The sequence below is a fragment of the Panthera tigris genome, chromosome B2 (genome assembly GCF_018350195.1).
Source record: "Panthera tigris isolate Pti1 chromosome B2, P.tigris_Pti1_mat1.1, whole genome shotgun sequence".
Classification (NCBI taxonomy): Eukaryota; Metazoa; Chordata; class Mammalia; order Carnivora; family Felidae; genus Panthera; species Panthera tigris.
Genome location: NC_056664.1, coordinates 80,585,466 through 80,599,624, shown reverse-complemented (window position 1 = coordinate 80,599,624; position 14,159 = coordinate 80,585,466). Strand labels below are relative to the sequence as shown.

Genomic DNA, 14,159 nt, shown 5'->3' with positions numbered 1-14,159 from the left:
TGGGTGGCTCAGTCAGTTAAGCGTCTGACTTTGGCTCAGGTCACTGATCTCACAGTTCGTGGGTTCGAGCCCCACATTGGGCTCTGTGCTGACCGTTCAGAGCCTGGAGCCTGCTTCGGATTCTGTGTCTCCTGCTGCCTCTGCCCCTCCCCTGCTCATGCTCTGTCTCTGTCTCTCTCTCAAAAATAAACATTAAAAAAATATTTTTAATTTTTAAAAAGCAACCTAAGTAGCTGTTAATCAGTGTTAAGTAAACTGTAGTAGATCTATACCATGTAATACTATATGTCTGTTTAAAAGTATTGTGAAACTGAATAAAGGAGACCTCATTTAAAATGGAATTGGGAGGGGTGCCTGGCTGGCTGAGTCAGTGGAGCATGTGACTTTTGATCTCGGGTTGTGAGTTCAAGACCCACATAGGGTGTAGATATCACTTAAAATCTTTAAAAGTTGGGAAGCCAGAAGAGGGTGTTCTTATTCCCTACCACTCACCATCAGTTGCACACCCCAACAGGGAGAGACATACCTTGCATTCCCTGCAATAGGAAGAGGCCTACTTGACTACTCCAGCAGGAGGAAGAATGAATTTCTCCATGCCAGCAACTACCCCAGCCAATAAGAAAATACCACAACTCAGCCAATGAGAAACGCTCACGACCCTGAACTCTCACTTTCCTCCAATAGACTTTGGTTCAAAACAACCCCTCCCAACTTCCTTCTTTTCTCTATGAAGTATCATTATTTTCCTTTAATCTGACTTATTTATGGTTTGCCATCACTTACATGACCCAAATTGCAATTCCTCTACTATTCCCAAATCCTTTTGCTGGCAAAATAACTGTGTTAAGGTTGACAGTATAATATAGTTCTACAATTGGTATATAAAGCTGTCCAAATTGAGTGCTTCAAAATATTAAAAGATTGGCACATGAAGAAATAGTACTGATAGCAAAAAGGTAACATTTTAAAAAATCCAGTGTAATTCATTATATGTATTAAAGGAACTGTACAATTCTACCAATAGATGCCTAAAGGATATTTGATAATATTTACAAATAAGAGAAGGATTAAAATGGAATTTCCCAAACTTGATAAAGATCACTCCTCCAAACCAACAGCATATTAAATAGTTAAATTACTGTCATTTTAATGAATCTGAAACATTATAATCTGAAACAAAGCAAAGATGCCCTGTCATTATTCAACATTTTTTTTAAGTTTTAGCTCATGAAAAGACCCCAAAATAGAATAATTAGTATAATAACTAGAAAATAAGAAGATTATCTTTATTTGCAGAATGTAAAACTATATAGAAAACCCACAAAACTAATTTGATTGATTGTATCTGATATGTATCAAAATTAGTTTTTCTATAATAACAACCAGAAGTAGAAATGAGATTTTCCTTTGCCCTACTGACAATGTCAATAATACCACAAAATACCAAAGAAAACGTTTAAAGGAAATAGGGCCGATGAACACTATAGCCTTAATATAAAACAAGACATTAACATTTTCCTAAATGAGAAAACAATATCATAAGGGCACCTGGGTGGCTCAGTCAGTTGAGCATTGGACTCTTGATTTCAACTCAGGTCATGATCCCAGAATGTGGGATCAAGCCTCAAGTCAGGCTCTGTGCTGAGCATGGAGGCTGCTTGAGATTCTTCAGCCCTAAGTGCACTCTCTCTCTAAAATAAAAAAATAAATTAAATTCTTACATAGCTGTATGTACTTACAGATTATTTGTTTAATGTAGTTTTAGTCAAAAATCCAGTGGAGTTGAGAGTATGTTTGGTTTGAACTGGACAAAATGATTTTAAAGTTCTTAGGAAATAAGTGCTCAATAGTTAAGATATAATCTTTATACAGATTGAACATACTTAAGTGTACAATTTGATAAGTTTTGCAAGATGAATGCATCTGTGAAATCACCATAGGGTACTGAGAGTCTCCCCAATTCCAGAAATTTCCTTGTACCCCTAGATAATCTATCCTTCCTCTACCCCCTTTCCCAGACAACCATTAATCAGCTTGCTCTAACTAATTATTTGGCATTTTCTAGAATTTAATCCTATAGAATATAGTCTATTTTGGCTGGCTTTTCACTCAGCATAATGATTTTGATATTCACCTAAGTTGCTGCGTATATGAGTGGTTTGTCCCTTTATTATTTTCAGCTGGGTCCCATTGTACAGATGCAGCAAATTTTGTTGATGCACTCAACTACTGATGGATAATTTTCGGTTTCCACTTTTTGGCTCTTAAAGCATCTATGAACATTTGTGTACAAGTCTTCACGTAGATTTCTTTGGAGTAAATACTTAGAAATGTAACAGCTGAGTTTTATGGTAGGTATATGTTTTAACGTGTTAAGAAACTGCAGACCTCCAAAGTAGCTGTACAATTCCATGTTTCCACCAGCAGTAGTAGAGCAGTATTAGAGTTTCAGTTGCTCCACATCCTTGTCAACATTTGGTATGATCAGTCTTTTTTAATTTTAGCCATTCGAATAAGTGTCTAGTGGTATCCTACTGCAGTTTTTTTTTTTAATCTTTATTCACTTTTGAGAGAGGGAGAGACAGAGCATGAGTGGGGGAGGGGCCGAGAGAGAGGGAGAGACAGAATCCCAAGCAGGCTCCAGGCTCTGAGCTGTCAGCAAAGAGCCCGACGTGGGGCACAAACCCACGAACCGGGAGGTCATGACCTGGGCCGAAGTCGGACGTTCAACCGACTGAGCTACCCAGGTGCCCCTCCTACTGCAGTTTTAATTTGAATATTTCCCTGATGACTAATCTTGGCATGTGCCTGTTGGGCTTTCATATAGTTTATTTTGCATAATGCCTGTTAAAATCCTTTGTCAGTTTTTTAATTGAGTTGTTCTCTTCTTAATATTGAGTTGTAAGACTTTTATGTACTCTTGTTACAGTTTTTTGTCTGATATTGGTGCAGTGAATATTTTCTCCCAGTCCATGGTTTGCCTTTTTCATTTTCTTAGTATTTGTCAAAGAGAAAAAGCTTTTAGTTTTTATTATATAATAGTGTTATATATTAGTTTCAGGTGTACAGTATAAACGATAATTCTGTACATTTCTCAGTGCTCATCAAGATAAGTGTACCCCTAATCCCTTTTATGTATTCCACTCATCCTCTCACCCATCTCTCCTCTGGCAACCACCAGTTTATCCTCTGTACTTAAAGAGACTGTTTGTCTCTTTTTGTTGTTGTTGTTAATTTGTTTTGTTTCTTAAATTCCACATATGAGTAAAATCATACGTTATTTGTCTTTCTGTGACTTATTTCACTTAGCATTATATACTCTAGGTCCATCCATGTTGTTGCAAATGGCAAGCCTTCATTCTTTTTTATGGCTAGGTAATAATTCTGTGTGTATGTGTGTGTGTGCACATGTGTGTGTGTGTGTGCATGTGTGTGTGTGTCTATGTATATGTATACATGTGTATTTATACACATACATACACCAAATCTCCTTTATCCATTCACCTATCATTGGACACATAGGTTGCTCCCATATCTTGGCTATTATAAATAATGCTGCAATAAACATGTGTGCACATATCTCTTTGTATTAATGTTTTCATTTTCCTTGGTAAGTACCCAGTAGCAGAATCACTGAATCAAAGGATGATTCTGTTTTTTCATCTTATGAGAAACCTCCATACTGTTCCCACAGTAGCTGTATCAGTTTGCATCCTTGCCAACACTTGTTATTTCTTGTGTTTTTTATTTTAACCATTCTGACAGACGTAAAGTGATATCTCACTGTAGTTTTAATTTACATTTACCTGATCATTAGTCATGTTGAGCATCTTTTCATGTGTTTGTTGGCTATCTGTATGTCTTCTTTGGAAAAATATCTGTTCAGGTCTCTGCCCATTTTTAATTTGCTTATTTGGGGGTTTTTTGGTGTTAAGTTCTTTATGTATGTTGGATACTAATCCCTTATTGGATATATCATTTGCAGATATCTCCCATTCAATAGGTTGCTGTTTTATTTTTTTGATAGTTTCTTTCACTTGCAGAAGCTTTTTATTTTGGTGTAGTCCTAGCAGTTTAATTTTGCTTTTGTTTCCCTTGCCAAGGAGACCTATGTAGAAACATGTTTCTAAAGCTGATGTCAAAGAAATTACTACCTATTTTCTTTTAGGAATTTTATAGTTTCAAGTCTCACATTTAGGTCTTTAATCCATTTTGAGTTTATTTTTACATATGGTGTAACAAAGTGGTTCAGCTTTTTTTTTTTTTTTTTTTTTTTTTTTTTTTTTTGCATGTAGCTGTCCAGTTTCCCTGGCACCATTTGTTGAAGAGACTTTTTTACATTTTTCCGATTGTATATCTTGTCTTTCTTGTCGCAAATTAATGGACCATAAAAGCATGGGTTTATTTCTGGGCTTTCTGTTATGTTCCATTGATGTCTGTGTCTCTTTTTATGCCAGCACTGTCCTGTTTTGATCACTACACCTTTGTAGTATATCTTGGAATTTGGGATTGTGATACCTACAGCTTTGTTCTTCTGTTTGAAGATTGTTTTGGCTGTTCAGTGTCTTAATTTTGATGAAGTCTATTTATTAATTTTCTTATTTTATGTTTCATTCTCTGTGTTCTGAAAAATCTAAAAGGGGGTGCCTGGGTGGCTCAGTCAGTTAAGCGTCTGACTCTTGATCTCAATTCAGGTTTTGATCTCAGGGTCATTAGTTCAAGCCCCACACTGGGCTCCGTGCTAGGCATGAAGCCTACTTAAATAAAGTAAAATAAAGTATCTTTAAATAAAAGATTTTTCTTCCTGTGTTGCTTTAGACGTTTCCCAGTTTTAGCTTTTACATTAGGTCTATGATCCATTTTGACTATTGTGTAATAAGGATCAATGTTCATATTTTTCTATACAGCTATCCAGTTGTATTCTAGCCCTATTCTTTGAAAAGATTTTTTTTCCCCCATTGAATCACCTTAAGTAAGCACCTTTGTTGAAATCAACTGACCATATATAAGTGAATCTGTTCGTGGTTTTCCTACTCCTTTCCATTGATTTATATCAAATTGTAGCCTTAGAACAAGTCCTAAAATCATCAAGGTTAGTCCTTTAACTTTGTTCTTTATTAAAATTAAAGCTTTAACAATTTTAATATAAATTTTAGTATCAACTTACTAGTTACTACCAAAAAATTTAGCTTATTGGACTTTTGATTGAGATTGCCTTGAATATATAGACCAAGTTTGGGAGAGTTGACATACTAACAATATTGAATTTTCCAATCTGTGAACAGGGTGATTTTCTCTGTTTATTTAGACCTTTTCTAATTTATCTAGGCAGTGTTTTTATAGTTTTTAGTGTAGAGATCTTGGACATGTAGTCTAGTAGCTTCTATGCAAAGTAAAATCATATTCTTAGAACATTCCCATTTTGAGAAATACAGGATTAAGAACACTTGTACATAAAAATATAAATACCAGGAAGTTACTTGAAATACTATATAATGACCAAATATATTTTTTAATTTAAAAAATACCCTAAACCTCAAAAATGTCTATTAATAGGGAAAACATTAAGTTATGGTAAACTATGTAGTTTTTTTAAAAGACTGAATTAAGTCTATATATGTGGATCTGGATTAATGTCCATGACCTATGGCTACATGAAAATAGGACACTGAAGAGCATATATATGATGCTGTTTGAGTGAAGAAAAAAAAAAAAAAAATTAAAGTGAAACAAAAAGCCTGTGTGTATAATATGACATGCATCTGAATACTGAAAACAGTAATGAAGGATACTCTTAACAAGTAGTGATCCCAGAAAAGGTAGATGACAGTGGACAGATTATTACCTTTTTTATGTAATTGTGAATTGTTTCACATGTTTAATGAGAATAGATAACTTTATAATTTAAAAAGCTCAGCAAGTTTGAAGAAGGACAGAAGTGACAACATTGGGAAGTCATGCATTAAAAGATGCAGTGGTCTATGGGAACACTGGTTGCTGTTGGAGGGTGAAATTACAGGTGGTTTGTATTTCTGTATTTCTTTAATGTTTACTTACTTATTTTGAGAGAGAATCCCACCCCAGGCTCCGCATTGTCAGCACAGAGCCTGACGTGGGGCTTGAACTCATAAACTGTGAGATCATGACTTGAGCCAAAATTAACAGTCAGACACTTAACCAACTGTGCCACCCAGGCACCCTTGTATGTCTGTATTTTCTAAAGGATTCTGCAACAAAAATAAGAATTTCTTGGTTTACAAAAAAGTGATTTCCATTTTTTTTTTTTTTTTAATTTACATCCAGATTAGTTAGCATATAGTGCAACAATGATTTCAGGAGTAGATTCCTTAGTGCTACTTACCCATTTAGTCCACACCCCCTCCAGTAACCCTCAGTTTGTTCTCCATATTTATGAGTCTCATGTTTTGTCACCCTCCCTGTTTTTATATTATTTTTGTTTCTCTTCCCTTATATTCATCTGTTTTCACTTTAAGTCTTCATATGAATGAAGTCATATGATATTTGTCTCTCTCTCACTGACTAATTTCACTTAACATAATACCCTCCAGTTTCATCCAAGTAGTTGCAAATGGCAAGATTTCATTCTTCTTGACTGCCAAGTAATACTCCATTGTATACACACCACATTTTCTTTATCCATTCATCCATTGATGGACATTTGGGCTCTTTCCATACTTTGGCTATTGTTGATAGTGCCTCTGTAAACATTAGGGTGCACGTGTCCCTTCGAAACAGCCACCTATAGCCCTTGGATAAATACCTAAGAGTGCAATTGCTGGGTCACAGGATAGTTCTATTTTTAGTTTTTTGAGGAACATCCATACTGTTTTCCAGAGTGGCTGCACCAGCTTGCATTCCCACCAACAATGCAAAAGAGATCCTCTTTCTCCACATCCTCGCCAGCATCTGTTGTTGCCTGAGTTGTTAATATTAGCCATTCTGACAGGTGTGTAAGGTGGTATCTCATGGTGGTTTTGATTTGTATTTCCCTTATGATGAGTGAAGTTGAGCATTTTTTCATATGTTGGCCATCTGGATGTCTTCTTTGGAGAAGTGTCTATTCATGTCTTTTGCCCATTTCTTCACTGGATTATTTGCTTTTTGGGTGTTGAGTTTGGTAAGTTCTTTATAGATTTGGGATACTAACCCTTTATCTGATATGTTGTTTGCAAATATCTTCTCCCATTCTTTCAGTTGCCTTTGAGTTTTGCTGATTGTTTCCTTCGCTGTGCAGAAGCTTTTTATTTTGATGAGGTCCCAGTAGTTCATTTTTGCTTTTGTTTCCATTGCCTCCAGAGACATGTTGAGTAAGAAGTTGCTGCAGCCAGAGAGAGAGAGAGAGAGAGAGAGAGAGAGAGAGAGAAAGAGAAAGAAAGAAAGAAAGAAAGAAAGAAAGAAAGAAAGAAAGATAAAAAGAAAGAAAGTTGCTGTGTCCAAGATCAAAGAGGTTTTTGCCTGCTTTCTCCTCGAGTATTGTGATGGCTTGCTGTCTTACATTTAGGTCTTTCATCCATTTTTGAGTTTATTTTTGTGTATGGTGTAAGAAAGTGGTCCAGGTTCCTTCTTCTGCATGTCACTGTCCAGTTTTCCCAGCACCACTTGCTGAAGAGACTGTCTTTATTCTATTGGATATTCGTTCCTGCTTTGTCAAAGACTAGTTGGCCATCCGTTTGTGGGTCCATTTCTGGGTTCTCTATTCTGTTCCACTGATCTGAGTGTTCTTGTGCCAGTACCATACTATCTTGATGATTAGGGCTTTGTAGTATAGCTTGAAGTCCAAGATTGTGATGCCTCCTGTTTTCATTTTCCTTTTCAAGATTGCTTTGGCTATTTGGTGTCTTTTCTGGTTCCATACAAATTTTCGGATTACTTTTTCTAGCTCTGTGAAGAATGGTGGTGTTATTTTGATAGGGATTGCATTAAATATGTAGATTGCTTTGGGTAATATTGACATTTTAACAATATTTGTTCTTCCTATCCAGGAGCATGGAATCTTTTTTCCATTTTTTTGTGTCTTCTTCAATTTCTTTCATAAACTTTCTGTAGTTTTCAGTGTATAGATTTTTCACCTCTTTGGTTAGATTTATTCCTAGGTATTTTATGTTTTTTTGTGCAACTGTAAATGAGATCAATTCCTTGATTTCTCTTTCTGTCACTTCATTGTTGGTGTATAGGAATGCAACTGATTTCTGTGCATTGATTTTGTATCCTGCAACTTTGCTGAATTCATGGATGAATTCTAGAAGTTTTTTGGTGAAATACGATAGAGTATCATGTCATATGCAAAGAGTGAAAGTTTGACCTCCTCCTGGCCGATTAGCATCCTTTTATTTCTTTGTGTTTTCTGATTGCAGAGGCTAAGACTTCCAGTACTGTGTTGAATAACAGTGGCAAGAGTGGACATCCCTGTCTTGTTCCTGACCTTAGGGGGAAAGCTCTCATTTTTTCCCCATTGAGGATGATATTAGTGTTGGGTCGTTCATGTATGGTTTTTATGATCTTGAGGTATGCTCCTTCTATCCCTCCTTGAAGGTTTTTATCAAGAAAGGATGCTGTATTTTGTCAAATGCTTTCTCTGCATCTATTGAGATCATATGGTTCTTATCCTTTCTTTTATTGATGTGATGAATCACCTTAATTGTTTTGCGGATATTGAACCAGCCCTGCATCCCAGGTATAAATCCCACTTGGTCATGGTGAATAATTTTTTTAATGTATTGTTGGATCCGGTTGGCTGGTATCTTGTTGAGTGTTTTTGCATCCATGTTCATCAGGGAAATTGGTCTATAGTCCTCCTTTTTAGTGGGGTCTCTGGTTTCAGAATCAAGGTAATACTGGCTTCATAGAAAGAGGAAGTTTTCCTTCCGTTTCTATTTTTTGGAACAGTTTCAAGAGAATAAGAGTTAACTCTTAAATGTTTGGTAGAATTCCCCTGGAAAGCCATCTGGCCCTGGACTCTTGTTTTGGGGGAGATTTTTGATTACTAATTTGATTTCCTTACTGGTTATGGGTCTGTTCAAATTTTCTATTTCTTCCTGTTTCAGTTTTGGTAGTGTATATGTTTCCAGGAATTTGTCCATTTCTTCCAGATTGCCCATTTTATTGGCATATAATTGCTCATAATATTGTCTTATTATTGTTTTTATGTCTGCTGTGTTGGTTGTGATCTCTTTCATTCTTGATTTTATTTATTTGGGTCCTTTCCTTTTTCTTTTTGATCAAACTGGCTAATGGTGTATCAATTTTGTTAATTCTTTCAAAGAACCAGCTCCTGGTTTCATTGATCTTCCACTGTTTATTTTGGTTTTGGTAGCATTGATTTCGCCTCTAATCTTTATTATTTCCTGTCTTCTGCTGATTTTAGGTTTTATTTGCTGTTCTTTTTCCCGCTCCTTAAGGTGTAAGGTTAGGTCGTGTGTCAGATCTTTCTTCCTTCTTTAGGAAGGCCTGGATTGCTTTATACTTTCCTCTTATGACCACCTTTGCTGCATCCCAGAGGTTTTGGGTTGTGGTGTTATCATTTTCATTGATTTCCATATACTTTTCAATTTCCTCTTTAACTACTTGGTTAGCCCATTCATTCTTTTGTAGGATGTTCTTCAGTCTCCAAGTATTTGTTACCTTTCCAAATTTTTTCTTGTGGTTGATTTCGAGTTTCATAGCGTTATGGTCTGAACATATGCATGGTATGTTCTCGATCTTTTTGTACTTACTTAGGGCTGATTTGTGTCCCAGTATATGGTCTATTCTGGAGAACATTCCATGTGCCCTGGAGAAGAATGTATATTCTGCCGCTTTAGGATGAAATGTTCTGAATATATCCGTTAAGTCCATCTGGTCCAGTGTGTCATTCAAAGCCATTGTCTCCTTGTTGATTTTTTGATTAGATGATCTGTCCATTGCTGTGAGTGGAGTGTTGAAGTCTCCTACTATTATGGTATTACTATCAGTGAGTTTCTTTATGTTTGTGATTAATTGATTTATATATTTGGGTGTTTCCACATTTGGCGCATAAATGTTTACAATTGTTAGGTCTTCTTGGTGGATAGACCCCTTGATTATGACATAATGCCCTTCTGCATCTCTTGATACAGTCTTTATTTTAAAGTCTAGATTGTCTGATATAAGTATGGCTACTCTGGCTTTCTTTTGTTGACCATTAGCATGATAGATGGTTCTCCATCCCAGATTTACATTTTTTAAATGTTTTCAATTATACCTCATTTTTAAATTTTTTAATATTAAGGTTAATCCAATCTTTTTTTTTAATGTTTGTTTATTTTTGAGAGAAAGAGAGCAAGCAAGGGAGGTGCAGAGAAAATGGGGGACAGATGATCCTAAGCCAGCTCCATGCTGACAGCAGAGAATACGATTCAGGGCTCAAACTCCTGAACCGTGAGATCATGGCCTGAGCCAAAGTTGGAAGCTCAACTGACTGAGCCACCCAGGTGCCTCTCTAACACTTTTTTTTTTTTTTTTTTTTTTTTTTTTAGTGTTTATTTATTTTGAGAGAGAGCGCGAGCAACCCCAGGAGTGGCAGAAAGGGAGAGAGCGAATCCCAAGCAGGGTCTGTGCTGTCAGCACAGAGCCCAGTGCAAGCTGGATCCCACGAACTGTAAGACCATGGCCTGAGCTGATATGAAGAGTCGGATGTTTAACCAACTGAGCCACTCTGGATCCCCTTAAATTATAATACTTTTAAAAGTAGTTGTATCAGATAATTATAGGGCTTCATAAAGTGTATTCATAAGCATTTATAGCATATATAAGGTAACCAACCTGAGGAAAGCCTGCAAAGATAATTATTTTTAGATAATCAAGAATATTCTTTTCTTTTTTAATAGATCTTCTGTGATTACCACAGTCTATAAATAGTGATAAAAAGTCTAATAAATGAAGAGGGAAGGAAGGAAAATATTAAAAAAAGCACAGTATAATGAATTGGTCTATAACCATCTAGAAGAGAACAAATTACAACTGGCAGTTTCTCAGAGTACTTCTGCAGCCACATATATAATGAATCATAAATCTCTCTGCACCCCAATAAGGTTTTTGGTTTGAAGCACATGAGGAAAGCTTCAGGATGGTGTATTGTCTCCCTTGGGAGAAAGAAATGAAGACAAATTCATAAATCAATGAGGAATAAATCCCAATCTCTGCCTGCCACTGAGACACTCAGCTTATAGAGTTATAGAGTTGATGGAGCAGACTCCATCAACAGAATACAGGTGTAGACAAAAAAATTTGCATAGATAAAGCACCTTTGTGCCTATGTGATCAGACTCTGAAACCAGGAACCAAAGGAGCTGGTGCTGGTTCCTTTTCATGAGCACATATCTTTACTAGCAATGAAATGGCCTTTAACTTTGCTTACTCTCCCTTTAAGTGGTAAAGGGGGAGTTTCCTGCTGTCCTTCAAGCCCCGCCAGTGGATGATACTTGTCAACCACTTGGGGATGTGACAAAAGACCAGAGAAAATACTGCAGAGAAATACCTTAGTTTTAAAGCTATTTTCATTTATTCTCACACTTAGGAAGCATCAGATGAGTCTACTTTTTCCTATACTAGCCATGCCAACTATCACGGTTAGAACTACATGCTGCTAACATAAGTGACTATCTTAAAACAGCAGAATGCACCTACCCTTCGTGTAGGTTGATATATCGAAAAATACAGGAAATCTGCTTTTACAGTTTTCTTTGCCTAAACAGGCTAGTACCTGAGCCAGTTTTGCTGCCTGAAATGTTTAAACATTGCTATAATTGTCCCTTAAAACTGTTTGGGAGCTGAACAACCTGCCATTTCCCTTAAATAACAACCTGTCACAGTGACAAATGTGTAGGTGGTTGGTCCGCAATGCAAAAGTAGTCTGTTGCAGCCCATGTATGAGCAAGAGGCAGGTTCATTAAAATGAAAGAATAAAATTTACCCCTACTCAGACACAGTGCTTTGGTTATTTGGGGGGAAATGTTTTATTTTATACTTAAAAATAGTCAAATGGGACTTAGAAGTATTAAATATTTGTTCCTTAAAAGATTTCCTTTACCACTTTTCTTCCAAATTCTCTTATTCTGCTGGCTGTTAGGAATGGGGCATTTTATTATCCATTAAAATGTGACATTTCATCTCATAAGACTCCTCTACAAACTGATTTCAAGAAAACGTGGATACACTTCTTAACTTTGGTGAATAGCCATCTCGCTTTTTCAGTGATTTTTTTTTTTTAATATATAAAGAAATGGAGGGAAGAGAACCATAGTAGTGAGAACAAGGTCATACTATTCACTGACATGACAATCTCCAGTTTTTATTATTTGTAATTCCAAGATAGGTATCCTATTCTGTAGGATGTAATGTAGATGTAATGGTAACAAGTACATTTCTGCTTTCTCCCGTATCAGCATTCATCAGATTGCTCCCAGATGCTAGGAAGGAAGTGCAGTCATCAGATGTGCTTCGCTTTCAAGCCTGAAAATGAGAGGGTTATAGCTGACTATGTGAAGGAATAGCAATTCCCTGGAGGAAAAAGATCTGGGAGGCAGACTCTGGTGCTGGCCCTGCTTTCCATACACAGGATGGCCTAGGCCAGATTTTAAATGCCTTTACCCTCGGTATTATTAATGTTACCTACTCCTTTCTCCACTAGGGCAAATTCCTTTCTTCTAGTACATGGACCCAAGGTGTTGATGATAAGGAAGAATGAATCAAAATATTGGGAGGGGAAATAGAATTGAATGTGTATTTGTAGATTCCTCACTTCCGGAAAGATTCTAAGTCCTCTCGCTTACAGTAATAACAATGTTAACAGAAATTCTTCATAGTCCTTTTAAAAATGTTACCTTGATTTAGGAATCAGTAAATGTTCTGTGAACAGATGTAAAAGTCAGGCTTCCCAATGAAGATCTCTTAAGACTGTAGGGAGAGTCCTGGATTTGGGCCAAATCACTGCTGCTCTGCACAAGGAATGTGCTTGCAAGACCAGCATGATGGAAAGAGTCTGTCTCTGATAAAATGGCAGGGTAGCATTCCCAGATACAGCATATGACCCCTTGTAAGTCTTGCTGTATTAAACCTGAGGGACGCCAGGAGAAACAGCTGCCTCCAAACATAAGTGGAAATTGAACTTAATACTCTAATCATCATAAATTGTAGTGATTATTTGTGTAAAACCGTAAGTGTGCACTATGACTAAATGAGTCATTTACAGAATATCCTTTCAGTTATTAACTTGGCATAAATTGTAATCCCTGAAGATTAAGTTGAACACTAATCACTTTGAGCATTCAAGGACCTTTTGTAATCCCGAGTTTCTTATTTACATATGATAATTTCCCTGGTGGTAGCTGAGTAGGGCTGATCGTTGCTATGTAAGCAATAATGTATGACAAGGCAAGCTGGAACAAGGCATGGAGTTTCCCCCTCTTCTCCCAATTCCTCCCCTTCCTTCATTCCCAATTTGAGCTTAATTAAAACTCCTCAGAACTCAGCTCGGCTTAACTAGAGGGCCAAACAAGCCCTGAAATGCTGACGCCTCCTCCATTTCTGCCTGCTGGGTCAGCTCATTAAGGGTCTTGATTGTATAGCACATCCATGGTGGCCTGACCACAGGTTGGGGAGGGGGTGGTGCGAGCTTCAAGAGCAAAGAAGCAGAATACACCTCAGCAAGTAATTAACAATTTGCCTGACTTTTTAAATGCATTTTACAGATGGATTTTAATTTTTTAAGGTAATATGTGCACCTAGTTTCAAAATCAAATTTATCTTCCAGCAAAATGAGCAACTTTTGCCCCACCTCTCACTATCAGTCTATTTACCTTGTTAAAATCCATTTTCAGCTGAGTAGATTTGAAGATCTAATTGGCTTTATTCAGCAATTCATGAATTGAGCAACATCACATCTAGCAAGTAGAAAGGAGCTTTGAGGAGCTCTACAAAATTTAAGGCTTTTATAGCCAGAAGGGGGTATGGACAAGGAAGTCATTTTTTAAAAAGTGTTATTTCAGGCAACGTCACTTTCCCTAGGGGGAAGGGCAGGAGTCTATTATGCAGATTAACTCCCTAGTGTTGACCAGGAATTTCTGACAGATTGGTTCCAAATTCCACTCCTGGGAGAGACAACAACCACAGTTAGGTTAGGT

General features: G+C 36.8%; 1 protein-coding gene across 1 annotated transcript in view; it reads left to right on the top strand.

Moving 5' to 3' along the window:
• MAP3K7 (mitogen-activated protein kinase kinase kinase 7) overlaps positions 1-10,551 on the top strand; it is a 96,835-nt gene extending 86,284 nt beyond the window's left edge. Inside the window, exon 19 of the transcript XR_006217745.1 lies at positions 10,515-10,551. The gene's annotated coding sequence lies outside the window, so the exon portion shown is untranslated. The remainder of the gene's footprint in view (positions 1-10,514) is intronic.
• Positions 10,552-14,159: the final 3,608 nt, after the last annotated feature.